This window comes from Aquarana catesbeiana, linkage group LG12 (genome assembly GCF_042186555.1).
Source record: "Aquarana catesbeiana isolate 2022-GZ linkage group LG12, ASM4218655v1, whole genome shotgun sequence".
Lineage (NCBI taxonomy): Eukaryota > Metazoa > Chordata > Amphibia > Anura > Ranidae > Aquarana > Aquarana catesbeiana.
The window spans coordinates 7,504,650-7,512,489 of record NC_133335.1 but is presented as its reverse complement, the minus strand read 5'-3'; the positions used below and the strand labels follow the sequence as shown (position 1 = coordinate 7,512,489).

Genomic DNA, 7,840 nt, shown 5'->3' with positions numbered 1-7,840 from the left:
CACTGTGTCGCTTTAACTGACAATTGCGCGGCCGTGCGACGTTGCACCTAAACAAAATTGATGTCCTTTTTTTCCCACAAATAGAGCTTTCTTTTGGTGGTATGTGATCACCTCTGCCTTTTTTATTTTTTGCACTATAAACAAAAGAAGAACGACAATTTTGAAAAAAAAAAACACAATATCTTTTACTTTTTGCTATAAAAAATATCCCACATTTTTTATAAAAAAAAACAATTTTTTTCCTCAGTTTAGACCGATACGTATTCTTCTACATATTTTTGGTTAAAAAAATCGCAATAAGCGTATATTGATTGGTTTGCACAAAAGTTATAGCGTCTACATAATAGGAGATAGATGTATGGCATTTTTATTATTTTTTTCCTTTACTAGTAATGGCGGTGATCTGCGATTTTTATTGGGACTGCGATATTGCGGCGGACACATCGGACACTTTTGACACATTTTTGGGACCATTGACAATTATACAGCAATTCAGTGCTACAAATGCACTGATTACTCTATAAATGTCACTGGCAGGGAAGGGGTTAACACTAGGGGGCGATCAAGGGGTTAATTGTGTTCCCTGACTGTGTGTTCTAACTGTGGGGGGGAGGAGAGAGAGATCGGTGTTCATACTTAGTAGGAACACACGATCTGTCTCCTCTCCCCTGAAAGAACCGGGATCTGTGTGTTTACACACACAGATCCCGGTTCTCGCTCTGTCACGAGCGATCCGCCGGGCACTCACATCGGCTGCGGGCACGAAGCGACGTAAGGTAACGTAGTTTCGCCCAGCCGCGCCATTCTGCCGCTGGTCGGCAAGAGGTTAAGAAAAAAAATAGATTTATGAGAGACTTCTGTGAAACAGTACTGAATGCTTTCTCCGTATAGCATTTTAGAGCTCCGGGAAGGAGAGCCGCGATGTCGTCACTCCAGGGAATGCGCGCAGGAGTCTTCTTTCCGGCAAGGTCCGGCAGCGTCTGCCGGACCTTCACATTGCATGCGCTGCTGACGTCAGCGGCTCCATGCAAAGTGAATATCTCCTAAACCGTACAGGTTTAGGAGATATTCATTTTACCTACAGGTAAGCTTTATTATAGGGTTACCTGTAGGTAAAAATACAAAAAAAGGGTATACAACCAATGACAGATTGCCTTTCTGCTGTATTTTCAGCCCTTCAACTGGGCTCCCTCCAGTGGTTAAAAAAACGTAATTGCAGCCTTTGGAATAGTTTTTTTTTACATATTAGGTAATTATCACCATTAAACAGTATTTAGCTGTGTGGTTCACCCAGTGGGTTTTTCTCTTTTTTTTTCCATAGATTTTTTTATGGGCACTGTTGTCCTTCTATGACCTACTAATATGCCTTGAAATGGCGGCCCGGTGACCCGGATATGCTTGCATACTAACCCAGGAGCAGTTTTCTTTTGGGGTAAGTTGATCTTGTGTTCTTGGTCTGTATAAAGATGTTTAATTGAACATGTCTGCTTTTTTGTTATTGTATTTCTATCTTATATATTTTTTCTATACTGTACAGTTAACCACAAATCTCCTGAAGAAGCTATATAATCTAGCGAAACATGTCAAGAATGATGTTTATGTACAGTAGTAATACTTTCATCATTATGCCCCCTTTTTTTAAAAATTTTACTTGTTTCATCTTTTTAAATCTGATGTATTAAATAAAATGTGATATTTTTTATTACACGTTATTTCCAGTTTATTGGCACCTTCAAAGTCCCTCCCTTCCAATTTCGATTTGTTTTGGTAAAATTCGTATTCGTTACGCTCACTAACAGCCGGATTTGAAAGGAAATTCCAATACCTATAATTTAATTTAATAGTTAGTTAGTTATTCTTTCGAGTTTTCGGATATTCTTTCTTATTTTCGGATTTTCACATTTACGAATTGCGATCATAATGAATGACCCGAAAAACAGAACAAAAAACAACACAAATGAAACTAAAACGAACACATTTTTTGGCATTGCGCATGTCTAATACGCAGCATCTTGGTCTGGTGACTGGTCTTTTGAACGCTGAAGTAGCTGTTTGTTTTTCTAAATGAGCATTAAACCGTTGCAGGGCAGGTGGAGGGAAGCCACAGCAAGGGTACATATTGTCTCATACCATCACTTCCTGTCCTGTAGACGCAGGGGAAACAGGAAGTCAGAGGAAAATGGAAAATTGAATATCAAATACTTACCGCAATTTTCTTTTCCCAACGAACTCAATGTCAGCCTACTACTGGGTATGCTCCGCCCATGCCCCCACCTGCAGGACCTAACTCATCATTTTGACTCCCGTCCTAAGGCTGGCGTTCCATAACTCTATTTCCACACCTGTGCCGACATGGAACTAGCTACCCAGGGTGGGTTAATTAGGAAACAAAATACGGTTAATCATGGCCTAACTGTAAAGATAACTGTTTTGCCAAAATTAACAGTTGCCAATAATGAGGGATCTATTCGTTAATGAGAAATAAAGGTTTGTATGGATGGCCACGTTTCTGCCTTGCATATTGACTTCATTGAGTCTCTACGGGCGGGCTGGCTAGGAGGCTGTGAGGCTTCTTGTGGAGAGTGCCGTGATTTATTCCAAAAGGGCCAACCCCCATCCTTATATGAGAGGGAGATCACTTTCACAATCCAAGAAGCAAATCGCTCTGCGGGAAGCTCTGGCCCCCTTGCGTGAACCTCTGGAAACCACAAACAGGCAATCTGATGCCCTGAAAGTTGAGGTAGCATGGATATACGTCTTCAGTGTCTCCCCGACATCCAAAGGACTTTTTGTCCATCTTCCAGATGAAAAGTAGGCACACGATTTCTTGATTTAGATGGAATCTTGAAGCCACTTTTGGAATAGAATCCAGCATCGGGAGCAGAATAACTCTGTCCATCAGGAAGGACTTATAGGGTTCTTTATACCCAACAAATGAGAAACCCTTCTAGCTGAGGCTACGGCTATGTCGGAAACCATGAATTAGACCGAGACAGAAGTACAGTTAATCACACTTGTTTAATAACAATAAAAAGGTAAGCAGAGTAACCGTAGTCGAATCATAGCCAGAGTTCAGTAACCAGATCCGGTAGTCAGCCAATGCCAATGTCAGAGAGCCAGAGATCAACATAGTAGTACAGCAAGCAGGATCAGGAGCCAGAAGGGACGTCAGCCGAGCAAGTCTTCAACAGGAACACAGGAGAAAGTCTCTGAGATGTGACCAAAGGCGAAGGCAGAGATGAAGTGAGCTGGACGCTATAAGTAGCCAGGACTGCCGAGCAGATCATCAACAGCTAAGTCACTGTGGAGAGAAAGGAGCTGGCAATTACCCGACAACTGAACGGTCAGCTCAGAGAAGGAAGGGCTGAGCCCAGACCTGACAGGCTACTAGGAAAGCAGTCTTTAACGACAATTCCCATAGCGACAACTCCATCATGGATTTTGGAGCAGACAGGTAGTTGAGTACTAATGTGAGGTCCCATGTAGAAACGTGGAGGGGGGCCCTGGGAGACCTTAGCTTTACTAGGGCCTTAAGAATTGAATAGGTCCGCTGAGTCCCGCTAAAGGCCGATGTTGAAGAGATGTGTCCTTTGAGTGTGCTTGCGCTCAGGCCCATGTCAAGACCTCTTTGAAGAAAACCGAGGACCTGACAAACTCTTGCTTCTCTAGAGAAAGCTTCTGATGTAGCAGATTCTTATAATTTTGCCAGACTTTGAATGAATGAAAACAGCGAGTGATCGGTACCGATCATTTACTTTGTTCATTTAGGAAAGGAAGGGGGCCGGTATATTACAGATTTACTGGGCCCTTTCCTGCTCTCCATCCTGAAACGGCAGGAGAGGAGAGAAGGGGAAGCCGGAAGCGTTGTGGGAGGGGGGGGGGGGCGGGGGAGCACACGGGGCAGGGCCTGGGCAGCAGAAAGAGAAACAGGGACAGAAGGGGCAGCAGAGGGTGACATACACTGGAACGGATACCCTGTATTTTTTCTCCTGTGGCAGCTGAATGCCGGCAGCTGGGAGAGGAGGAGAAGCCTGTTTTCAGCTGCTGCAGGAAGAAACTACAGCTTGATTTCAGTAAATGCCGCCCCTCCTGTCCAAATTCAGGGGGTTGGAAAGGAAGGATCGCAGTCTACCCGTCGCCTGCCCACGATTGACAAGCTGCAGATCCCCCCCCCCCCAAAAAAAAAGGGTGCACCCATGCCCCATGCGCACCCCTATGGCTTTTATCTAAATTTTCAATCCTAGTGATAACCAGGGCTAATATGTGAATATGTGACAAGGTGCTTATCCTTCTTCATTCTGTCCAACAAAAAAAAAAAAAAGAAAAACATTTAGCTTTAGATACACTTTAATTTGAGTGTAATCCCTATCAAATGATTTGTTCCCATCCAGCTCGGCGATTCTACACTTGACCTTCGTCAGATGTAGACTTTCCTGAACCTTTTAAAATAAACGTCCTGAAATGATGGAGTTGATTTCCTAAAGGCAAATAGACTTTGCACTTGGCAAGGGCATTTGCTCCAGGGCTTAGTAAATGAGGGGGAGGAAGTTCTGCTGACTTCCCTTGTCCAATCACATTCCTTGCATGCGATTGGGTATTCTTTGCAAAGTGAAGCTTTACCTAATTTACTAAGATCTGGAGCAAATGCCTTTACGAAGTTCAACGGCACTTGCAAACTAGTGCAGGAGTCTATAGGCCTTTAATAAATCAACCCCCACTGTTTTAGGGGCAAATTTAATCCTCATAGTGCACCCAGTCGCTTTTGTTTTGCTTGTTGCAGAAGCCAACACAGAACTTCAGATTTGCAATAAAAGATATTTGCTTATAAGAAGTTCATTGGCGCCATCTAGTGGTAGTTTTAGAATAAGCAAAGCGCTGTGCAAACTGTTGGCATTATATAAATGCTGTACAATAATAAACAACTACTGTAATATGTTACTAGTTAAAGTGGTTTCAAAGCCTTAAGTTTTTCACCTTAAAGCGGTGTTCCGCCCAAAAAAAAAAAAAAAAGCCAGCAGCTACACATACTGCAGCTGCTGGCTTTTAACAAAGACACTTACCTGTCCTGGAGTCCAGCGATGTCGGCACCGCAGCTGATGTTCCCATCAGCTGTCGGGTGCTGCCGCCGCCATTGCGTGTAAGGGTACCTTACGGCTTCACGCTGCGGACCCTACTGCGCATGCGTAAAGCTCCGCTCCTCTCTCCTACTGGCCCGGCGACAGGGAGAGGAGGAGGGAGGAGGAGGGAGCCCGGTGATGTCACGGGCCGCAGCCCTGACTCCCAGAAGTGGGAACAGGATACCTGTCAAAGACAGGTATCCTGCTCCCCCTCCCCCCCTCCAAAAGGTGGCACTTGTGGCCAATTGATAGCAGCGATCGATTGATAGCAGCGGTAGCGTTCGGTCTGCCGCTGCTGTCAACTAAATCTGGTGACGTGGGTCGAGTCACACTGGTCTGCGTCAATGGCCGCAACAGCCGGACTCGGGAGTGAGCATGCACAGGTGCCCCCAGGAGGATAAACAGCTTTCCATAGTGGGGGGGCACCTGATGAAGAGGAGAAGCCTGGAGCGCCGGCGGAGGATCCCAGAAGAGGATCGGGGGTGCTCTGTGCAAAACAGTTACACAGAGCAGGTAAGTATAACAGGTTTGTTGTTTTAATTTTTTTAAAAAGGAAGGGATTACAACCACTTGCCATCCAGGCCAATTCTGACATTTCTCTCCTACATGTAAAATTCATCATTTTTTTTGCTACAAAATTACATAGAACCCCAATACATTATATTATATATATATATATATATATATATATATATATATATATATATGTTTTTTAGCAAAGACCCTAGAAAATACAATGGTGGTCGTTGCAACTTTTTATCTGGCACGATATTTGCACAGCAATTTTTCGAACTTTTTTTTTTGTTTCATACTTAAAAGAAAAAAAAAAAAAAAAAAAAACCACCACACACATTAAAGTTAGCCCAATTTGTTTGTATGAATGTGAAAGATGAAGTTACGCCGAGTAAATAGATACCCAACATGTCACTCTTCAAAAGTGGAATGGCGCCAAACTTCGGTACTTAAAAATCCCCATAGGCGAAGCTTTAAAATTTGTTACTGGTTACATGTTTTGAGTTACAGAGGAGGTCTAGGGCTAGAATTATTGCTCTCGCTTTAACGTTCGTGGCGATACCTCACATGTGTGGTTTGAACACTGGTTTCATATGTGGGCGGGACTTACGTATGCGCTTGCTTCTGCATGTGAACACACGGGGACAGGGGCGCTTTATTTTTTTTTTTTCTATTTTACTTTTCTTTTTTTAGTTTGACACTTTAAAAAAAAAAAAAAAAATTAAAATTTTTTGATCACTTTTATTCCTATTACAAGGAATGTAAACATCCCTTGTAATAGGAATGTGGCATGACAGGTCCTCTTTACAGTGAGATATGGGGGTCAATAAAGACCCAACATCTCACCTCTAGGCTGGGAAGCCTGAAAACCCCCCCCAAAAAAAAAAAAAAAAAAAAAAAAAAAAAAAAAGGATCTCGGCTTTCCAGCCGGGACAGCGGCATTTGTTTGAATGCAGAGGCCGGGCGTGACATCATAACATCGCGCCCGCCCTCCAAACGATCATAGAGACTCCGGCGACCATCTGGTCCACCGGAAAACTCTATGGTAAATATCCGGGGCCGGCGGATCCTGTCTCCGAGTTGGTAGAAGCACCAGAGGGTGGACGGGGGGGGGGGGGGGCTGTCCCCTTTCGCCGCCTGTAAGAACGATCAAGCAGTGGAACAGCCGCTATGATCATTCCTATGGTGTAGGGAATCGCCGGCTGAAAAAGATGATATCTGAATGATGCCTGTAGCTGCGCCCGTCATTCAGATATCCCCGCACAAATTCAAGGACGTCCTATTACGTACCTTGGGCGGGAAGTGGTTAATAAAAAATTTTAAAAAATTTAAATTCATGTTTCAAGGATACAATGTATCAAAATCTTAAAAGCATATAATTTCCTAATTCCTGTAACCCGCCTTTTGTACATAATTACATTTATTTCTCTACTTCTTTGAGTATATGACAAGCCATTTACGACACAACAAATGCAACCCGTTACAAAAAACACATTTATTAAACATGATATGATAAAAAAGCAAAAAAAAACAAAAACACATAAATACAGTTATAAAACCCAATGTCATCAATTCTTGCAATCACAAAAGGATATTATTTTATTTCAGATGTTGATAGATGCTCCTCTATAGAAGGTAGAATTTTCAAATGTTTGATGATTTTTTGCATGGTTTTCTGGTTTTCCCACTTAATGGGAACTTGTGGGATTGCGGTTGCTAAAGGAAACATGCCGCCGCCACCCCCCCCCCCATGTTGCTTAAAGTGAAGTTGTGCTTTGCCCATGCAGAACAAAAACAGGATCACTTAATTGCTTCCCCCTGGCTGCTCAGAATTCCCTTCACCTCAGTCCCATATAGAAAGGAGGTGAGGAAGCCCTGTATAAGCTCCAGGTTTTGCTCTGTTTAGAGCTTATACAGGGCTCAGGATTCTCTCCCCACCCCCCAAGTGACAGCGCTGGTACCTTGGCAATGACTTGGGTCACCCTACTCTGCATCATCAGAGAATGGACTGCAATGTTCTGCACTCCTGGAAGTCTTGACTTGCCGGTGGCTGAACAAAACAGTGGGGGGAGCAAAGGAAAGATACATTGAACAACTCGCTAGTGGGAAAGACTTCTAAGTAACTGTGTTGCCTTGCCCATATGGCAAAGCACCAGTTCCGATTAAAGCAGTCACTAGAAACAATAATTTAGGGATGAACATTCGGACCT

General features: G+C 43.4%; 1 protein-coding gene across 1 annotated transcript in view; it reads right to left on the bottom strand.

Moving 5' to 3' along the window:
• Nucleotides 1-7,110: 7,110 nt before the first annotated feature.
• The window catches only part of SLC2A10 (solute carrier family 2 member 10), a 33,342-nt gene continuing 32,612 nt past the window's right edge, over nt 7,111-7,840 (bottom strand). Inside the window, exon 6 of the mRNA XM_073607200.1 lies at nt 7,111-7,840. This exon is cut by the window's right edge and continues 2,092 nt beyond it. The gene's annotated coding sequence lies outside the window, so the exon portion shown is untranslated.